Source organism: Triturus cristatus, chromosome 3_1 (assembly GCF_964204655.1).
Source record: "Triturus cristatus chromosome 3_1, aTriCri1.1, whole genome shotgun sequence".
Classification (NCBI taxonomy): domain Eukaryota; kingdom Metazoa; phylum Chordata; class Amphibia; order Caudata; family Salamandridae; genus Triturus; species Triturus cristatus.
In genome coordinates this window covers 313,982,424-314,006,213 of record NC_140583.1, presented here as the reverse complement: position 1 = coordinate 314,006,213, position 23,790 = coordinate 313,982,424, and positions in this window count along the sequence as shown.

Genomic DNA, 23,790 nt, shown 5'->3' with positions numbered 1-23,790 from the left:
AAACTTCCAAAATGGCTGCCCTGTACTGGTCATACCAAGAAGTGAGGACTGGAGGCGTTTAGAGGGATATATCTTTACTTCCAGAGCCTGCAATGGAAAAGATTACGATAGTAATCGATTCCTCTTGAGTCCACAATGAATAGGCTTATGGTAGAATTACATTTCTGTTCTTATAATGGTTACTAGAAATAGAGCCCACATTGAGGAAAATTATTGCGTTACTTCAAAAATGGCTGGCCTGTTCTGGCTAAACCAGGAAGGTAGGACTAATGGTGTTCTTAGGAGGGCAAATCATTGTTTCCTGAGCCCGCGATGGGGATGATTATGGTAGTAATCAATATCCCCATAGCCCACGATGAAGGGGATTATGGTAGTGATAATTTCATCATCTGTCAAAGGTTACTTGGAAGGAGCCCACTCTAAGGAACAAATTATATTATTAATATAATAGCTTGATGTTATAAAACATTTTTCCATAAACTTATTACCTAAAGTTATAGAATTAAGTGTGTAACCATTGCGGGGAACCCCTAGGTGTTATCCATTGCTGTAAATTATAGAACTGTAATTTACAAATCTAGAGTTTAGGCGAGGAAAAGGCAGTAGTTATGCTTAAGAACCATTATGGGGAATGTCTGGAATGAATCACTTATTTTGACACATCCGTGTCATTAAGATGTGTGATAGCCATGTGCCCATAAGTGTATGTTGGTACTGCCCAGCTGTAATATCAGTGGCCATCAATACTACTTTACAAAATTCCCCTACGGGATGTTGTCGTTTAGTCTCAATATATGCGTTTTTAATTTGAAAACCCATCTTTGCTCTTTCTCGAACAGTTTGGTCTCCACGTTCTCATTGTTTTCTATTGCTTCCAGGACCACCCACTTAAAATCATGAACGGTGTGTTGTTTCTCAATGTAATGGGCTGCCATTTTTGTGGTAGTTCTCCCACAGCGTACACTGCTCCTTTGTTCACATATTCGAGTTCTCGCCTTCCTAGTGGTCATCCCTATGTAGTTGAGTGTAGAGGCTCTCCACATGTAGGCCCATGAGGAGGTGTGTTTCTGGGTTGAATTAAGAGATCCTTTAACAGGTTTAACCCTGCTTTGGTGTCCTTTGTTTGTTGTCGTCTGCTGTATTAGAGGTCTCAAGAATGCGTCTGCAAACTTGGAGAGTGGTTCTAAGTTCTAGCCAATTCATGATACAATCGGACGGCTGGGAGGTTCTTGCAGGGCCTTATGGATCTTAAGTATGGTGTAAAATTAGGGGATTGTAAGATTCTTATTATTTAGGAATTTTCCTTCTTTTCTTGTGATCCAGTCATGTGTTAGCACCTCCTTGATCATGTTTGTGATCTTGACTCTGAGAAATTCTGTTGGGTCCGTAGTCAATGGTGTGTAATTTCTCCTGTCTCCCAGTAGATGTAGACACTGTGCGGTAGGCTCCTGTGGTCTGGATTACCGTTGCTCCCCCTTTGTCTGCTGGTTTTATCACTATGTTGTCATACCTGGCTAGTTCTTGTATTGCTTGTTCCTCTTCCTTTGAGGTATAATGGAATACCTTTATGGTCTTACGGTCGATTTCTCCAATTTCCTTGAGAACTGCTTTTGCAAATGTCAGGATCTCGACCAGTAGCGTATTTGGCAGAGGTGTAAAGGATGATTTGTTTCTTAGGCCTGAATCCCCCATCTAGTCTTCCTCAACAGGTTTTCCTTCAAAAAAGGCACATAGCTTTATCTGGCGGATGAACTCATTCACCTCACAGCACACGAAATTTGTCCAGGTTTGCTTTGGGAACAAAGCCAAGGCCTTTCTCCAAAACAGCTTTTTGGGTCTCCGTTAGGTCGTTTTCGGTGAGATTGACAATCAAACTAGTTGGTTGCTCGTTCCCCCTGTGTTGGAATTCTCCGAGCTCATGCTCTGTGTGGTCATTCTCAACTGTTCTGCAGATGATGCCCAGTGTACTTGTGTATTACTCTTCATTCGTCCTCGTGGGCATCCTTGGTCTTGCCCTAAAAAAGGTCTTGGCTGATTTTGTTGGTAGTTCAGGTAACTGCCCAGGTGGGGCGGCCGTGGCGGCGGTCCCAAAAATCAGGCAGTTGCTGATGTACTTGTAGTGGTGGTGGGCCATAGTAGTAGGGGGGCATTGGATAGGCGGGTGGAAACTTACACTGTCTCCAATCTTGGCCATAGTTTCTCCCGCTATTGTTCCGATAGATTTCTTGGCACGGCGATAGTCATAGGTGCCTGAGTTTGAGTCTGAGCCATCGGATCCTGTGTCTGAACCATTCGTGTCCGTATTGTAGCCAGGGTTCCTACCAGACATGACATAGTCGTCCCTGGTATATGGGTATGCTCTTTCATGGGTGAAGTTTCCAGAGTCCTTTTTGTATTTCTGGTACATGGTCTGTTTAAGTGTTGCCTCAAAATCACTCATCGTTTGGTATAACTCTTCCAACCTCTTCTTTAGGCTGGCTACTGACTGGTATGATTTAACTCAGACTTCTATAATATGGGTTTCTGTTTTTAAATCTTGTGACCAACGTGCCAACATTTTAATAATTAAGACCAGCCAGTCTCTTGTACAATGCCATGAAATTAGTGACCAATATTTTTTAAAAGCTGTTTTATGTTAGAATAAGAAAGGCTAATTGCAGACAATTAATCCCCTTGGTGCTGCATTCACCCTCTTGTCTTAGCGTGAACCGCTTACACATTTCTGTGAACTTCTCTATTTTTTTACCACAAGTGTGGATCACATTGAGCATTCTCACCCAGGTATGCTCTTTGTCTGGATTTCCATTTTGTGTGCCCACTGTGTGCTTTTTCCCTCACTGTTCCACTCCTTCAAAGAGTTGCGCACCACAACACTTACCTTTGAATCTATTACGGGGGTCATGCTGGACGAGATCACGTGCCTGGACCGCAGCTGCATTAAGAATATAGCTATCACTGTGGCATGGTTGTACTCCGGTTCTTTGCTGCATCAATCCCTTTTTCATTTACTTATATTAATGGCTGTCATGTGCACTTACTCGGGGTGTGTTCTTACCGTTTTATTTTTCTTATGTCTTTCCGACTACAGGTGTCTGCGAGTGTGACTTGTGCCTCTCTATTTTCTTTTGACATAACTGTAGTTGGATTGTGCTCTGTGGTCTTTTGTATATTGGATCTGGATTCCATAACCAACGTCATCCTCTTACTTGGGCAAATACCCTGTGGAATCTTTTTGCTTTGTGGATCTTATTTTGGTGGGTACCATTTTGATTGATTATTATGCCGGCTGGATGTGGTGATCTTTACATGTAATTTACTTAAGTATAGATTTTCTTATACCCATTCAGGACTGTCCCACCAACAAGCATTGTAGTGCTTTTGCCGTGTGTTTCTTGAATTCTTGACCCGGTTTACGTCAACAGTTGTATTGGACGTATTCTGTTCTAACCTCTTGAGTAATAGAGGGTACAGGGTTCTCTCTAGAGGATAGCAATGCTCATACACAGTGTCTGTAGGGTTATTTCTGACACCTGTCTGTCTTTACGGTCTCTTTACCTTTGTGATGCATTCCTTTCCCCCCGTTTTTCTCTTGGTCTTTATCTTTGACTTTCACCCCCCTCCCTTCCTCTAATTTTGGTTCTGTGGTTTCTTTAGTTTTACACGTTATTGGCTTACTTTTCCCAGGTACTTTCCTCCCCCCTTTTTTTGATCCCTCTTGAACAGACTTTTCTGTTGCCTGTTATTCACTGGCCTCAGGGGACGCCTTAAATCATATCTTGAAGGAAGCCCTGGTGGGACGAGGGTCCCAGGGACACGCCACACAGTCCGCTTTGCCATCTCCACTCTGGGGAGGACTGCAACCCCCAGAGTACACCACTTCCAAACACAGCTGCTGCGAGTGAGGGGAAGGCGGGGTCATCGCGCTTATAGCACTGCCTTTCAACCCGCGGCTCAGGAGACGTTTCTGTTGCCTGTTATTCACTGGCCGCACGGGATGCCTTAAATCATCTCTCGAAGGAAGCCCTGGTGGGACGAGGGTCCCAGGGACACGCTGCACAGCCCGCATTGCCATCTTCACTCTGGGGAGGATTGCAACCCCCAGAGTGCACCACTTCCAAACACAGCTGCAGCGAGTGAGGGGGAGGCGAGGTCATCACGCTTATAGCGCTGCCTCTCAACCCGCGGCGTAGGACGCGTGTGGGGCGATGCCTGGACGATGCCCGGACCCAGGGTGGGCCCATCCGTGCCCGTCAGAGCCTGAAAGAGACTGGGCTGGGCCAGCCCTCTAACATCTGTATTTTTTGCAGTCAGGTACCCATTCCTTAACGAGAAAAGCAAGATCCAAGTTAATTGTGACTCATTATGCACAAAGAAATTGTTGAAAATCAGGGGCGGGCTCCGGGGTGGCGGGAACCTTAGACGCGTTTCTTGTACGCTCTGAATCTGCATTGATGCATGAAATCGCACTAACTGAATGGAGGCTATCCTTGGACCCGCAATCCCTATATGCACGTCAGCCTGACAATGGTACAGATATTGTTACAAGTAATGGTTTGGAAATTTCCACTGTCCCTCGACCGATTGATAACGCTAATCTGTCGGTCCAGGACATGAGTCTTAATACCGAGCAAGAGCCGGAGATACGGATCACCGGTGTCAGCACCAGAGGTCAGCAAGCAACGAGAAACCAGGGTGTTAAGAAGGGAACTGACCAGGGAACTAGAAAGAAAAGATGTGTGGCCCAGAAACAAAACCAACGTGTAACACACAAATCAGTTTCCAGACCAATCTACCCGGTTGTGAATAACAAAGCTTGTTCCTCTTTGTCATCACTCTCTTGTAACTTTAAGGCCAATAATAATGGGAACGGCCATGCTGCTTGGTCAAACGAGGATGATGTTTGTAAACGCTTGGGATTATTGATTACTGACCTCCTTGCTCCCTTGGTACAGAAGTTGGGCAGTATTGAAGAAAGATTAATCTCACTTGAAAAGATAGCAGCCTCTCCTCAATCAACTAGCTTTGCTGTAGGTGATAACGGCAAAGGTGCTGGGCCTATGCTCTTCAGGGGGAGCGGTGTTACGGATAAGGGTATAACTACTACAACTTATTGCCCAAACCTTAAACGTAGCCAGGTTTGTAGCCAAGACCCGAAGATTCTGATGCCACCTAATACAAGCACTGACCCTCTCACAACTGCACATATTCAGACTGACCAGGGCCAAAACTTCTCAAGGATACAGTCAGCAACACTAAAAAATCCTGTTCCACCCAATATGGGGGGTGGGGTGGGGGGCGGGCCCAGGGTAATATGAAAGCGGACTTAGGTTCTTTGGCACACAAGCGGAGTAGGGCGTTTGAGGCTTCGTCCAATGTGGTTTTAAACCTCCCCCCCCCTGAAGCGACCCCATACACAGTGGTCTTAGCAAACATCCCCCCAGTGCCTGAAAATGATTTTGAACACTGGTCAACTGTAAGTAATAAAGCGTGTCATTTTCTCAGTACTAGAACAGGGATAAATAATGTTCTATTTAGTGAATTCAAAATGGCACGAAGAGATTCATGGATTGGTAAATCCAACAAACGGTTACAAGGAGATTGCATTGTTCTATCGTTTAGATCTCCAAGTCTAGTGCGGCTCATTTTTGATAAAGCAGGAAGTGGGGAGACCAATGTAAACTGTATTAATATTCTCCCTTTGGGGTTTTTCTATCACCCTCTGATTGATGAACAGTGCTATCGCCAGCAGGCTTTATTTTTTGATAGCAGAGCCTCTCATTATACAGTGCCAACCAGCAATCGCTTTGAAATAGTCCTTAGAAGCAATTGACTGACTAATCAATCAAGAATTTAGCGCATTTTATAATGAGTATTTGCCCAGCCTAGTCCAAGGGTCTATATGCAGTATGCCTGATTCATCCAGACCTGGTGATGATGTTAATCCCACTATTGTAAAGAGCTGGCTTAAAAATGACACCACACCTAGATATGGAGATTCTCGGCAAGGGTTGTTAGATTGTGACTGTCACCAGTTATTGTTGTCTTGTGCCACTCAGTTAACTATAACAGAAGGAGCTACAAGCTTAAAAGTAATGCAGCCTGTAATGAAGCCCGATATTAATCCTGCTTTGCCAAAATTGCCAATGTTTATTCAGGACAAGTTAGGCGAGGAAGCCCTTTGTAAACTCGTATTTTGGAATATAGCGGGACTATACCAAAAACTGACAAATCCAATTTGGTGCGATTTTATACAAAGCCAGAATATCCTCTGCCTACAAGAGGCATGGTCAAGAGACCCGTTACATATTAACGGGTATAGAACCTTACATACCAAGGCAAGAGAAAGCAATGGTGGCAGATTAAAGGGAGGTCTCTGTACATACATCGCACATAGCCTGAATTTTAGTAAAATTGAATCTAGGTTAGATAATGCTTTTTATCAAATAATTAATATTAAAATCGATAGCAAGCGATCGATAATTTTGATTAATTTGTACAATAATATTGCCATGCTTGATGTAGAAGCTGTTTTTAATGAGTTAGTAACTGAAGTTCAATCTCTATGGCATAAAAGTGCTCATGATACTAGGATTCTATTTGGAGGAGATTTCGACTGTGGTCTATGTCCTATTGTTGACTCAAATGTATGTGGACTTGGTCCGGAGGAAGGGCCCAGTTGCACGCATTTTATTCATTCAAAAGTTGGGGAGCGGTTAAACGAGTTGTTATGCACCCTGAACTTAGGATTTGTAAATGAAATGTGTTTAGAACCAGTATCAATGGGTTATACTTTTAATGGGTGGGGTTTATTTTCTACAATTGACTTTTTATTGTTGTCAAACCGCTATGCCTCTCAAGTTAGATCATTTTACATTAGAGATATATCTCTGAGTGACCATTTCCCAATGTGTGCCACTTTTAAAGGTTGTCTAAGAAGTACAAAAAGAGTTAATACTGTCCCTCAGCCCCTGGAGTCAGTTGTACTGGAACGAACGAATGGTTATGCATTGAAATGGGCCCTGGTTGATCCTGAATGTGTTTTACAAACTGTGGTGACTAAGTGTAAAACCGAATTCGATAGTTGTATGAGCGACTTAGCTGGTCCAAGTAGCATTTTAGAGGCCTTTGAGTCAATATCCAGCACCATGAGGGACGCCCTTTATGTTCATAAGTCCAGGAAAGCAAAACCAACAGGTTGGTTTGACTCCCAGTGCACGAAAGCATACACAAACTTAAAAAAGTTTCTCCACACTATCCCGAGAGATCAGGAGGCTATTCGGGTGGCAAGGAGAACGTATAATCGAGCTATAAAGGAGAGAAGAGATAGATTGAAAAAGGAATCCTGGGAGTCCCTCCATCTGGCTGCTATGAGTAGGGATAGTAGTGCTTTCTGGAAGGCGGCCAAAGCACCTTTTTTGAAACCAGACGGGGGCCCCACCATTGAGATCGCCATTCCGGAGGAACAGTGGGTTGAGCACTTCACAGGGGTTTTTAGGGGGATAGATCTGTTTGATAACGAATTGAACAATTCTTTATTAACTAATAAATCACTAAATATTGACCTTCAATTCACCCTAGAAGAGGTGGTGATGGCGATCTCCAACACCCGTTGAGGAAAGGCGCCCGGACAAGACAGTGTCCCCAGTGATCTTTTTAAATCAAATGTATCTCTCTGGGGCCCAATCGTTACGCAAGTAGCGAATGCCAGTTGCCATGTTTCATTTCCGGCAACTTGGACAGAGTCAATTATAGTCCCTGTCTTTAAAAAAGGAAACCGCCAAGATCCTAGATGCTACAGGCCCATTTCGTTACTTGACTCAATGTCAAAAATTCTAGGTCGTGTGATTTTAGTAAGATTAAAAGCCTGGGCATCTGACAATAGGATCCTTTCTGATTAACAGTACGGCTTCCGTGAAGGAGTGGGCACTATTGAGCAGACTCTTAACCTTGCCTTATTGGTGGGAAAATATGTCCGTGTAAAAAAAGGTAACTTGTTTTTAGCTTTCGTAGACCTGACAGCCGCTTTTGATTCGGTAAGACATATTAAACTTTTTTAGAAAAGATAGGCGTGGATTATCAAATGATCCACTTTTTAAGACGGTTTTATTGTAACGCTCAAACTAGAGTCTGCTTTGATGTTAAGGGTGGGTCCACAACTCCAAGCCCAATATGTAGGGGAGTCCGTCAAGGATGTGTCCGTGCACCATTTCTTTTTAATTTGTACATAAATGATCTTGAGGGCGCGTTACTTGAGCAAAACGTTGACTACCCTAAGATTAATGGTCGTCCAATCCCTGCTCTTTTATATGCCGATGATGCGGTTTACAGAGAGTTTTAAATGGTTTTAATGACTTTATGCACAACTTAGGACTATCAGTGAACACCTCCAAGACTTATGTTATGAGATGTGGTGTGGGGAGGAAAAAATCTCGTGAAATGTTTATTGCGGACCAAAAGATTGAAACAACAAAAACCTTCTCATATTTGGGTGTTATGTTCCACCAAGAAGATATGTGGGTACAGGCAATAAGATCTACAAAATTCAGTTTTATTAACACTATATCTGCACTCACCCAGTTTTCGAAAAGATTAGGGAGAAGACGACCTGTGGAACTTTTACAAATTTATCGGGCTAAAAGTATTTCCACTGCAACCTATGGTTCCGGGGTCTGGGTTGCAAATACAAATTCTCTACAAGTAGTGGAAAATAAATTCTTCAGATATCTATTGTCTGTACCCAGAACAACATCTGCTTACCTCTGTATTGTCGAATTGGGTTTAACGTATCTGTCTGATATTATTAAACTTGAGCCAGTCTTACTGTGGCATCGTGTATGGACTAAAGAAGAACCCACATTAAGGTGCCGATTCCGACCCGTTAAAAAAATGTACCGTCCGACTCGTATCCGTATTTTTTTACGTACGAATCGTACAAGTCCCGTACAAACGGCGAAGTACGATTCGTACGTGAAAAATGCATACGAATGACCTCGGGAAAAGTCTACGAGACGTCCCCGGACAGTTTTACATATGAGTCGTAAAACTGAAGTCCGAGCGCACATGTCTGATCCGTACCGTTGTCCCGAATACACAAGCGTATGGAAAACGTCCCGTACGGAGCGAACTTTGCACGACCCCTACCCCGGGGTACGAGTGGTAAGACCCCCCAGCCTCCCACCCCTCCCGCGTACGTCCGCACAGTACCCCTCACCCCCCGTATGTACAGCACGTACCCCCCAGCCCCCGTATGTACGCAGCGTACCCCCCAGCCCCCGTATGTACAGCATGTATCCCCCACCCCCCTATGTCTGTACCGTACCCCCCACCCCCCATATGTACGGCGCATACCCCCCACCCCCCGTATGTCCGCACCGTACCTCCCACTCCCTGTATGTACGCACCGTACCCCCAGCCCCATATGTACTCGCCGTACCCCCAGCCCCCCCGTATGTACGTGCCGTACCCCCAGGCCCCCCGTATGTACGTGCCGTACCCCCAGCCCCCCGTATGTATGCGCCGTACCCCCAGCCCCCCGTATGTACGCGCCGTACCCCCAGCCCCCCCATATGTACGCGCCGTACTCCCAGCCCCGTATGTACGCGCCGTACCCCCAGCCCTGTATGTACGCGCCGTACCCCCAGCCCTGTATGTGCTGGGGGTACAGCGCGTACATATGGGGCTGGGGGTACAGCGCATACATACGGGGGGCTGGGGGTACGGTGCGTACATACGGGGCTGGGGGTACGGCGCATACATACGGGGCTGGGGGTACGGCGCATACATATGGGGGCTGGGGGTACGGCGCGTACATACTGGGCTGGGGGTACGGCACGTACCGGGCCCCCTTTTCCTCGTGCATCGTGGCGTACTTAGCTTTTCCGGCACTTTTTGGCTCCCGTAAAAATATAGCCGTGCGGAGTGCTGTGGGTACGAATCGTACTTGCTGGTCCGTAAAACGCTGCCTGACTCCGTGTGGACGTCGCGTACGCGCTGTCCAGGATCGGAATTGAATGTATTTTTTAGCCGTACGGTGTTTTTTACGATTCATACGGAAATGGTATTTCTGTACGAATCGTACTTGCTGGTTTGTACGGTGGAATTCCCGGGTACGAGTCGCTCCGTACGACCATTTGTAACCGGGTTTTACAGGATCGGAATCGGCACCTAAATAGGGATATTCTAAAGGATATTTTAAAATTGGAAAAAGTATTAAGGATCCCTTGGATTTATTATGTTTTTAATTGTATGCAGAATCTGGGTCATCTGGAGTATTTTACTGATCCCGAATCCCTGCAATCAGTAAGCAGGAAGGAATTAAAAAAGGAAGCTATTGCAATGTTGGAAATGATAAGGTTGACGACTGAAGTTTTTAAGCCCACGGTACTGGAAAATCAAATGATCTTAAGTGTTTTTATAATACGGTCTTATTTAGCCTTAGTTCCAGTAGGGTACGATAGGTTTTTACTAACAAGATTCAGACTCTGTATATTTCACAGACTTACCAGCTTTCCCAACATGAATAACTGGAGTCGCACTATGATAGCCTGTCCTTGCGACGATTGCTCATGTCAATCCACCATCCATGTCATCTTTTTCTGTGGTTTTTACTCTGATATTAGGAAAGTGTGGATTCGACCAATGTTAAAAATGATGGGGCTTAGGACTTGCCGCCCTGCGTATATTGCACTGCAAACCCTGGACAATGCGGATATGATCTGGAAAGTTGCGATGTTTTTAAAAAGGGCGGTCGCCTATAGGAAGAGCTTAGTGTTTTAATGAACATTGGATTTTAATTCTGCTATCCCCGATTACATTTATGTCTTTTTAACTTTCATGTGTGACTGATGTTAATGGAGTTATTTTATTTTATATACTGTTATTTCAATTACATTGGTGTATGTACTGCTTTTATGATTGCACAATTTTACAATCGAATAAAGCTTTATTTGACTTTGACCCCTCTTGTACTATTGGTTGTCGCCAATCTAGTCCTTTTTGCTTGCCATTTCTTTATTTTGAGGTAGCATAACATTGTATATGTGCCCACAGGTGAAAGGTTCTGGTGTTACACGTAGTCACTGATTACAATTTCTGTTTGGTTTTTGATTTTATTTGAGATCTATGTCCTTTAAACAGTTGTGTGTTCTTTATACGTTGTCTATATGTTGTAAATATGTACCAATGTATGACTGTATTTTTGTAAATACTCGTTAATGTATAATATTGTATTTTTGTAAATAGTCATCCATATTAAGTTTGTGACTGTGTTGTATTGTTTTTTGCTTCCCTGAAGAAGCCCGCAAGGGTGAAACGCGTTGGCTCTGTTGTATAAATTTTTAATAAAAAGGATTCACTACAACATTTAAAGAAAAAACTGTTGTTCCTGTCATCGTGTTTCTTTATTTGGGATTAAACCCAATGATTGTTGTCTCTATAATTGTGCCTCTCTTACCTTTTATGTCGATGTGTTGTATTTGAGACATGAACGGTGGCTAGTCTTTAGAGGTGGGCATTTTTTAGAGATTCTGTAATTAGCTATTACTAGCTTATCTGATTACTTTTTTGGACAAACACATGTAGTTGGTGCGGCTGTATATCCAGCCACTGTGACTGTGTATGTGAGAGCCAGTGGCAATATGTGAAGGTATAAGCAGTGCATGGCGAGGGCTCGAATTATAGTACCCTCAGGGCTCGAGTTATAGAGTAGGTCCTTTTATATGTAGCACCCTACAGCACTATACTCTGAATCTGCTCACCTCAAATGTCTGTTTTCCTACCAGAGTTTTTAAGGATAGGATTAGCACAGTGCCATCTACACTGAGCTAGAAAGTGACAAAGCCTTTTTGTTCCTGGTGCCCTTGGTAGCTCGGGGAGGTGGGTACGCATACCACACTAATCTTATTTAAAATAAATGGCCCTGGGGATGGGGTCTACAGGGCCACTTGTGGCTCGTGGAGGGGGGGGGGGCTCACCCCCCTTCCCCTATTTAAAAGAAAGGCCCGGGAGGATGGGGTCCCTGAAGCCATTAGTGTCTTAGGAGGAGTGGCATGTGCCCCCCCTCCCTTTAAAAATAAAATATGGGTGTCCTGGGTGGGCACAGGCACACCCACAATAACTATTTTTAAAAAGGAGCGCCAAATAATACACTGCTGGGATTTTATTTTTCAAATTATTTTGACCTTAGTGGTGCCTCTAGAATATGGAGGCTCACCAGCAAGCCTTTTTTAAATGTTGTTGGGGTCTACAGGAAGTCCAGCAGGACCCTAGCAGCATTAGAAAAAACAGTAAGTCTCCTGGGTCATTAAATCCATGTCCCGAGAAGAACTTACCATATGTTTTTAAAGCACTCCTAGCTGGAACTCCATGCTCATCAGCTGGAGAGCAAGGCCCTTTTGTGGTTGTTTTCGTGATTGCATTTTCTGCACCAAAAGATGTTAAACGAAAGACTCACAGACATGGTGTATTTTTCAAAAACAAAAAAATAAACAATATGTCTCTGACTATTTGTTATGACATTTTTCATCTACAAAATGTAATACTAAAAACTATGTAAAATAATGTAAGAAGAAGAAGTTACAGCCATGCTTTTTCATTAAAACTTTATTAAACATTTTCATCATAGTAAATATTCTTAAACGTCACAATGTTTTGTATTATTGAAATAATATACATTTAATTATACATTTTGGTGATTTTAGGAGAAGGATGATACATCTGCTTTATATATATTGATATGCTCACCCCTTTATAAAGCCAATAGGTTCACTTTTTATATTTTTATATTATGGTGTTGTTTTTGGCCGTCCGTGGTCGGGGGTTGGCTGTACGTATGGTTAGAAAATATTACTTTACATTTTTAAAAAAACAAGAAATTCTCTGTAAAAACAAAGGGTAAAATGATGTTATAGTTACTGTAAAATGTCAGTGACAAGGTCATATTTTAAACTAAAAAAATCACTGAAATTCAACCAGCTTTAGTTATCTCTAGTAACTATAACTCATGCTCTAATGTAACTATAACTCATGCCCCCGCCATGCACTGCTAATTACCCCATATCACTGCAACGTTTGAAATTACATAATTAATGAAAAGACAAGGCACGGCAGGAGAAAAGTTATAGTTACCTTGGAGCACGTGTGATAGGTACTAGAGATAACTATAACTGGTGAATTTCAGTGTTTGCTTTGTTTTTTAGTTTAAACGTTACCTTGTCACTGAAATGTTCACCTAAGTATAACACTACTTTAGCCTTTGCTTTTTTTCAGTGAAAAAAAATATATATGTGTGTGTGTATATGTGTGAATTGGCATTTAAAAAACCTTAGAAATTCACTGAAAAAACCATAGGTTTCAGGGGCATTATAGTTAGCTGGACATTTCCCTCGTACAAAACCCTAGAAATTCCGCTGTTATAGTTAGTTCAGCTAACTATAACTCGCGCCCCCGCAGTGCACTGCTGATAACGTCACATATTACATCACTCATGACATGGTCAGTGACATCACTGATGACATCACTGATGACATCACTGATGACGTCATCTATGTGATAAAATAGTACACCTTCTCACACCCTAATATAACTTTTGATACACCAACTCAAAATTTCAGACGGCCATTTTGAAAACCATAGATACTCCAATACCAATAACTACATACCCATTCATTGACTCTTAGGTCTACATGCACCTCCACTCACTCACCTGTACAGTCACTCATACTTACAGTCACTCCGTACAAGACTATCATATGCATTTATACTGATATATAGACACTCACACACTGCCAATCATCCATTGAGGTACTGACACACCTAGTCAGTTGTGCAAATAATTAAACACAGTCCAATTGACTCACCTATACAGTTAAACACACTCTAGTTCACTTACTAAAAAATGTTGACACTCTTAATCAATTACTAGTACAAGCACACACTCATCCTTACAGCCAGTCCCGCAATCACACACTCTCACATATAGATAGTTATTTACTCTTATACACATATACACTGTGTTTCACATATGTAGTTACTGTCACATGTACAACTGAGATATACATTCAATCACTAACACACCCTTACATACATTCACCCAACCATACAGTCCATCACAGTTGCACTCTTAAAACCATGCACCCATAGAATCACCCACTTACACATCTATGCACAGAGTCACACACACACCACCCACACATACACTCAGGCACCCATACAGATACTCAGACAACCAATCAATAACCCATAGAGACACTCATATTGCTATTCACAAAACCATGCAGCCGCTTATACACCAACAGACAGACAGATACAGACATTCACACAGTTTAGTCACTAGTCTGCAGTAAGATACATTTAATGACTCACTTATAGAGTCAGTTACGCACCTAGAAAATCACCCATTCACACACTTGTACACCCACTTATTCTTCAACAGGCCTTTCCCTATATATATTAAACATATTAAAACTGTTCAGAAACACATGCTCAATGAATGACCTCATCAGTGATGTCATTTGAGATGTCATCAGTGATGTCATCAGTGATGTCATCAGTGATGTCACTGACCATGTCATGAGTGATGTAATATGTGACATAATCAGCAGTGCATTGCGGGGGCGCGAGCTATAGTTAGCTGAACTAACTATAACAGGGGAATTTCTAGGGTTTTGTACAAGGGAAATGTCCATCTAACTATAATGCCCCTGAAACCTATGGTTTTTTCAGTGAATTTCTAAGGTTTTTTTAAATGCCAATTCCTAACTATAACGCCCCTGACACCTTTGTTTTTTTTAGTGAATTTCAAAGGTTTTTTAAATGCCAATTCCTAACTATAACGTGCATGAAACCTAAGGTTTTTTCAGTGAATTTCAAAGGTTTTTTAAATGCTAATACCTATCTATAACTTATCTCTGAAGATATCATGAAAAGCATTATTTTTTAAAAGTAGGGTGCACATTAGTTTTGTGGAAAAGCATCTTTGTGATTGGTTAAGAAAAAGCAGTTTAAACGTGGAGTACATATCATAGGATAAAATTTGCTCAGCTCAACCACACCTGCTACTTGCATTTGGAAGGCACTGTTCGAACTTAAAACAATCGTCAACTTTTAACCTGCACATGTCGTTAAATGTTCAAGAAAATGTTACAAAAAAATATCGTAAAGTTTTAAAAAATTGATGAACTTTTAACCTGCACGTATTATAGAATGTTCTAGAAAGTGTGTTGATAGAATACGTTGCACTTCTGACTTCTATGTGTTGTTGAATATTAAAAAAAACGCTTCATATGGAAAATTAAAAAGAAACCAATAGAGAAGTTTTGAAACCTAAAAGAATCAAGGAACTGTTCTAATTTATTCTTTACATGTATTTATGTGTGCAGCAACAAAATTATAGACACAACAGCACTAAGAAAAGGAAGAAGCAGGGAGTGGAGGGGAGATGGGCAGAATGGCACACATGCACAATTAAGTACAACACACATATAGATTAACAATGGCCAAAATGAAACACACCAACAAGGAGCACAAGTCACACAACCTGCCAACATCACACCACTGAACGAGCATAGAATTGAAAACCATGCTGCATTCATAGAGGATGTGTACAAAGGCCCGTCGTTGGTGTTGTGGGATGTCTGCGACCGTGGTCATCATGGATGAGATGCCCAGCATGTGGCACATGGTCGAGTTCACTGTGTGTTATGTTGCCAAACGGCTGCTCCTCCCTCCCACAAGCCCCCACACTTTTGTACGGTGAGCTGTTGTATCTCGTGCACTCGTACGGCACACCATTGTAATGCCTATTTGCACATCTCCTGCTACATTCCAACTACAACATCACAGTGCCGTTTGGAGGTGGTGCATGCCACTTTACAACATCGACTGCTGCTGCTCTTGTAACAGGCCACACCAGAACACAGAGACACACTTACCGCACTTCCTGTACACGGACATGTCCGAGACACCCCGTTCCCCTTGCCGGATAGGCACACCCCTGCACTGACCTGTGAACGACAGACCAGCACACGCCAGTTGTGCATGCAGGAGGATGCGTACGTAGCTACACATCCAGGCTCACTGCCAACGCTGAGGTGACAGCACACTGTGATGTTGCAGGGCTCGTGCCTATCATGCTTAGACAATGACCACAGGGACACACTTACTAAGATGTGGGTTTGGGGGGCATTGGCGGTCCTGCAGTTGTTGAGATGAGTCTTCTGGCCCTCATGGGTATCCCTGTATCATGCTCATTGACTCTATGGCACCTGTGGGTGTTCTGGTGTGGCTCTTGGCTGTGTTCCCTTTCATAGTGCAGGTAGTTGTCCTGCTTAACACCAGCAGAAAGCAGGTGTAAAATCCCTGGTGCTAACGTGTCTTATCGCCGGAATTTGTTTCGCATTGCAATTGGTGGGAAAGTTGTGATGTGATTTTTTTCGTCTGCACAACAATATACGAACTGAGCAGTGTATCTCGTCAAGATCCAGCACCTGACGCACTATTCCTAATCAATATAAATACAATGAGATTTCTTAATAGATTTTGTGTGTACACTGTAAGTGCAGCCAATACCTCAGTGCAATACAATACAGGATTTTAGTATTTAGAATAAATCGCAAAGGTGCACCTCGTGTCTTTTTGCACGGGAACGGCTACTCTCCATTTCATTATCAGCACTTTAACGGAAGTAAAGTTGAGATAAATCTAACACACTAATCAGAAGTTCGTGCAAACTGCAGATATCACCAGTATTCCAGCGATAAGTGCCCCAAAATTTAACACCATGGTGGACTCCATCAAATAACAGTAATAAGAACAAGAAAGAGTCACACAGCAGTTAAGAGAACAACCAAAAACATTATTTTTTTTTTTCAAACTTTATTTTTCATAATAATAAATATATAAACGATAAACTATTTTCAAACTTTCTTTTTTTATTAACATAAATATAAACAATAAACTAATAAACAAAATGTAACAACAATAATACAAAACAACAAGGCGGAACACTCCTGTAGGAACCACGGATGTCGACGACAGACCTGGAAAATCAGAAAGATTGTTAAAAAAAAAACAACATGGTATTCTCAACAAAATACCACAAGAAAAAAAAATAACAGATATATAAAATGTATACAGCTAACAAAATTTTATAAGTTTAACTTACAAAAACTGTAAATGTTGCCGCTTTAAAATATTTACAGAATCAGAGGAACATTTTTTGCAGACGGCACCACGCCCACAACGTTTTTCTTCAGTGGTGAAGACATTTTTAACTTTTTCCAAGGGGCAAACAAAGACCAATGCCACCTTCTTCATTCGCAAGATTTGCCAAAGAGTTCTGTTACGAGGGGATCCTAACAAAAAATACTCGTGCGGCACAGCAAGTATGATGAAACACCTAAGGACCCTTCATCCAAACAATCTTGCACGAGAAGAGTGCAAACAGATGAGAAACACTCCTGTTCTGTATCTGTAAAAAAGAATCAAAAATAAATGTATATTAATAACTTTCAAATTTATACTATTCCATTACTGTACAAACACATTTTTATATAAAAACTGACTAAGAAACTATAGCCCTGAACCACAAGTGTGACGATCATTAAAACACTACATGCATAGTGCATACTACTTTGAAGCAGTTCATGCCCTAAAGCCTACCTCACTAAAAGAGTACATGCTAACTGACTAAATGATTACAGTACTATAAGGAGACACACTGGGTGAGTGACAGGGTGTTTGCTAGAAGAGTATGAATACTAACTAGGGAATTGAAGGAGTGAAACACAACTGTGTAGGTGATTGGAGGACTGCATCCATACTGCATAGGCATTTAAAGCAGTCCATGTGCTAAGGCCTGGCTCACTGCATGACTACTTGGGTACTGACTGAATGATTAGAGTACAGCAAGGAGAGTGCCTAGGTGAATTTATAAGTGCTAGGCTTTTCGCACAGGGAATGGATTAGTACTTGGTACTGAATGGGTCACTAGAGGAGTGCAAAGGCAGTGACAAGTGCTGGACTGTATGGATACTGACTAGGAAATTGAAAGTGTGAAAGACAAGTGTCTAGGTGGTTAGAAGACTGCATGCATAGCGCATAGGGGTTTGAAACAGTCCATGTGCTAAGGCCTGGCTCAGTGTATGAATACTTAGGCAGTGACTGAATGATTAGAGTACTGCAAAGATAGTATCTTGGTGAATTTTTAAGTGTTTGGGTTTTAGCACAGTGAATGGATTAGTACATGGTGCTGAATGGGTCACTAGAGGACTGCAAAGGGAGTGACAGGGCATTTCCTGGAAGTGTATGGATACTGACTAGGGAATTGAAAGACAATTGTGTAGGTGGTTAGATGACTGCATGCATAGTGGATAAGAGTTTGAAGCAGTCTATACACTAAGGCCTGGGTCACTGGATGAGTACTTGGGTACTGACTGAATGATTAGAGTACTGCAAGGAGAGTGCCTGGGTGAATTTATTAGGGTTTGGCGCAGTGAATGGATTAGTACATGATGCTGAATAGGTCACTAGAGGAGTGCAAATGGAGTGACAGGGTGTTTGCTGAAAGTGAACGGATACTGACTGGGGAATTGAAGGTGTGAAAGACAAGTGTGTAGGTGCTTAGAGGACTGCATGCATAGTGGATAGGGGTTTGAAGAAGTCCATGTGCTAAGACCTGGCTCAGTGCATGACTACTTAGGCAGTGACTGAATCATAAGAGTACTGGAAAGAGAGTGTCTTGGTGAATTTATAAGTGTTTGGGTTTTGGCAAAGTGAATGGATTAGTACATACTGTTGAATGGGTCTCTAGAGGACTGCAAAGGAAGTGACGGGATGTTTCCTGGAAGTGTATGGATACTGACTAGGGAATTGAAGGTGTAAAAGACAAGTCTATAGTATGTTAGAACACTACATGCATACTGCATAGACATTTGAAGCAGTCTATTTGGTACTTAGAAACTGACTGAATAATCAGACTACTTCTAGGACAGTGAAACTTTTAAATTTTCAGTTCTGCCACAGTGAACAGAATAGTACATGGTACTGCACCTTAGTGTCAAACCCTGACTCATTTTATCAATGCATAAGCAAAGACTAGCTTCTAATGCTACTAAAACTTGACAACATGAGAGGTTTTAAATTAGTTATCTGTCAGCAAATACACGATGTTACCAAATGCTTCTCTCACAGTGGTTCTCAAAGGCACACAGACTCACAGTGTAATTCTAGACAACAACCACTATACCTAGGAGTTTACCAAAAATCATTCACTACTGTGGAAGTGGTAAGCGAACTGCACACAATCTTCATATTTCAGGACTGCACTTTTGTGTCAAAGCCTGACTCATTTAATCAAAGCATAAGCAAAGACTGGCTTCTAATGCTACTAAAACTGCACAACATGACCGGTTTTAAAACAGGTATATGTCAGCAAATACCCGATGTTACCAAATGCTTCTCTCACAATCCTTACCCAAATGCACACAGACTCACAGTGTGATTTTAGACAAGCAACACTATCCTAGGAGTTTACCAAAACTCATTCACTACTATGGAAGAGTTAATGGTACTGCACACAATCTACATATTTAAGTACACCACGTCAGTGTCAAAGCATGACTCATTTAATCAACGCATAAGCAAAGACTGGATTCTAATCCAACTAAAACTTCACAACATGACAGGTTTTAAAAGAGTTATCTGTCAGCAAATACATGATGTTACCAAATGCTTCTCTCACAGTGATCCCAAATACACACTAACTCACAGTGTGATTCTAGACCAGCACCACTATCCCTATGAGTTTACCAAAACTCATTCACTACAGTGCAAGTGGTAAGGGAACTGCACACAATCTACATATTTCACAACTGCAATTTACTGTCAATGCCTGACTCATATAATGAAAGCATAAGCCATAACTGTCTTCTAATGCTACTAAAACTTGACAACATGACATGTTTTACAACACTTATCTGTCAGCAAATACACGATGTTACCAAACACTTCTCTCACAGTGGTTCCCAAATGCACACAGACTCACAGTGTGATTCTAGACAAACAACACTATCCCTAGGAGTTTACCAAAACTCATTCACTACAGTGGAAGTGGTAAAGGAACTGCACACAATCTACATATTTCACGACTACACTTGAATGTCAATGCCTGACTCATTTAATGAAAGCATAAGCCATAACTGTCTTCTAATGCTACTAAAACTTGACAACCTGACTGGTTTTAAAACAGTTATCTGTCAGCAAATACACAATGTTACCAAATGCTTCTCTCACAGTGGTTCCCAAATGCACACAAACTCACTGTGTGATTCTAGACAAACAACACTATCCCTTGCACTATATCAAAACACATTTCTTCATCTAGAAGTAGTACTACGTTTTAGTATAGAAACATAACATAACTCATTTCACAAATTCATAAACAATGACTGGTTTCTAATTCTACCAAAATATAAAAACTGCACAGTTATCTGTCTACAAACACATGAAAAACACAAATGCCAATCACAGAATGGTTTCTACATGCACACACATTGTAGAGAAAAAAAGTACTCCCTACACTTTAGCAGGAAAAGTACATTAGTCTGATTAAAATCAAAATAGTCTACATACATCCCCTCACAATTAAATAACTCATCTTTCAAGTTCTTTTGTAGATTAAGGAGTATATCAATCACTCACCATATTTTCTTTTACAGAATCTCTGCACTGTGCACCTCTCAGCAAAAGCAAAGAATGAAAATGTTTCCCTTTTATTTTCCACACATATACATGTAAACATCAAATCACAATCCTTCGCACATAAACTCAAAAGCAAACACACATTTCTATTGGTTAAACATTTCAACCCTTTCCAACTGAAATACATTTCAACCCTTCCCCCAATCTGCCTTCTGCCTGTTACCATAGAAACAGGTCATGGAACACTGCACTGAGCTCACAGATCACAAGTTCAGCACACAATGTTCCTACACAAGACAGGAAGTGTGCTTGACTTTTCAACAAATCAGCTTATCATATATAATGTTCCTTACAATCTGTTTTTGTTAACCAATAACAATCATACCTTTAAAAAACAAAAATATACACCCTACCTTTCAGTGTAGAAAGTTGTCATACAACCAATGATTTCTTGTCGTTTTTCAAAAAACGTTGCCGTGGATTCGCGCACCCACCACGTGAGAATCCATGCATCCAACGCGATAGGATGCGCGCACCATGCGCGCATTTCGCCGCTTTAAAAAAAAAAAAAGGGGGCCAAAGGGGGTCCTTCTGGGACCCCCTAAGCAGATCTAGAGGGTCAGCGTATTTCCACTCTGCCCCCTTTATATCTTTTACACACTTATTCCCCTTCCATCTTCAGCCTCGCTTCTACCGAGGCAGAAAATGGCCGCCAACAGTTCCTGGTTTCGAATGTAGAGAGATGCTCGACAGCCAATTAGCATTCAGCGTGCGATCGGGAGGGTGCGCGCTCCGTTCGGGGAGGGTGCGCTTACGGTGCGGGTACGGTCCGCGGATCCTCCGCGGCCATAGATATCACTAACTTTTTTACCCTAATTTTCTCAGGAACTACTGAACAGATTCACACCAAATATGCAAAAGGCACGAGTCCGAACTGAGGACTACCTCTTCGCCAAATTTGGTGTCATTCCGTTCAGCGGTTCGGGCTGTAGCTGCGACAACAGATCCTATGGAAAATTGCATGGGGAAAACGTGTTTTGGGACCCCCCTTTTTTCTCGGCCCCCGCTTCACGGATCACCGCAAAACTTTTAGGGTAGGAGCGGAGCAGAGCTGGCCAACAGTTTGGAGAATTTCGCGAAGATTCGTCAATCGGTGCCAAAGATATTCCCAATAGAATGTTGCGGATTTCCTATGGAAAATAGGTCCTAACTATAACTATCTACTGGCGACCGCCAGTAGATAATTACCTACTGGCAGTCGCCAGTAGGTAGTTATAGTTAGGACCTATTTTCCATAGGAAATCCGCAACATTCTATTTGGAATAACGTTGGCGTCGATTGATGAATCTTCGTGAAATTTTCCAAACTTTTGGCCAGCTCTGGTCCGCTCCTATCCTAAAAATTTCACGGTGATTCGTCAAGCAGGGGCTGAGAAAAAAGGGGGGTCCCAAAACGCGTTTTCCCCATGCATTTTCCCATAGGACCTGTTGACGCAGCTACAGCCCAAAGTGCTGAACGGAATTACACCAAATTTGGCAAAGAGGTAGTCCTCAGTTCAGACTCGTGGCTTTTGCTTAAATGGTGTATATCCGTTCAGTAGTTCCTGAGAAAATCAAAAGTAAAATCACATATATATCTGGGCGGAGCCTAACCACACATCTCATCGTGAGATCTGATTGGCTGTCACACTTCATCCAAGAAGTGTTGGCAGCCATCTTGGGACCAATATACATGATAGCACCTCATTAAAAAGCATTGCAGTTAATAGAAGGTTTTAAGACTTTAGTTACATTATAAATCATTTGTTGATGGTACCATACTCATTTTAGGAATTGTGGTGTGTTCTAAGGTGATTTTACCATGTGAAAAAGCCTTCTGCTGTTATATCATGAATCATGTTTGAGAGAAAACTATTTTCTCATGCTTTTCCCACAGAGGTTTGGAAGGTGATCTATAAGCTAAACTGAGAGCATATTTTCTGTAAATTCACATTATCTTTCTCAGTCATGTGAGAATGAAGTCTGACATTCTCAGTAAAACGTGTACATCCAACAAGGGCAGAGACTGTCAGTTGATTCCTTTGTGTTCTACTGCAGCTTCCCAGAGTGTTCTAAAGAACAACTAGAGCGCTAACAGTCCTACTTATGACAAACGTATGGCACACCTGAAGCCATCATGGTTGGAATAAAGTGGTAACTCTTAAAACATTTAAGTTAAAAAGGAACAAAATGAGGGGGTTCATTTTGCCATATAAAGTATGATTAGTGCTGCAGAAAGAAAAATTAGGGCACATTTTGAGTGACTTCTCAAATCCTCTTCTATTTCATTAAAAAAATATGACATGCAGACTGAAACATGCACTTTCAATACCAGCAGCAGACTTCCCTGGTGAGCAGTAGCTTTACTACAGTGATCTAATAAGCAACTGGAGTGCTAACATTCTGAATGGATGGCAAATGTGTGACACATCTGAATGCCTTCTTGATGGAATCAAAGTAAAAACTGAAAGTATTTCCTACTGAGGAGACTGTAGTAAATGAGGAAATTAGGAAACATCATAACAAATAAATCTCCCAAGATGGCCACCAGAGACAAAAGAGCCCAAATGTAGCCCAACTATCACCCAGATGTAGCCCAAGTATAGCCCAATGACAGAATGTCCCATAGTGTTCTAACGAACAACTAGAGCGCTAACAGTCTTACTTATGACAAAAGTATGGCACACCTGAAGCCATCTTGATTGGAATAAAGTGGTAACACTTAAAACATTTAATTTACAAAGGAACAAAATGAGGGGGTTCATTTTGCCATAGAAATTATGAATAGTTCTGCATAAAGAAAAATTAGGGCACATTTTGACTTCTCAAATCCACTTCTTTTTCATAAAACAATTCTGACATGCAGACTGAAACATACACTTTGAATACCAGCAACAGACTTCCCTGGTGAGCAGTAGTTTTACTACAGTGATCTAATGAGCAACTAGAGTGCTAACATTCAGAATTTATGGCAAATGTGTGACACATCTGAATGCCTTCTTGATGGAACCAAAATAAAAAACTGAAAGTATTCCCACTGAGGAGACTGCAGTAA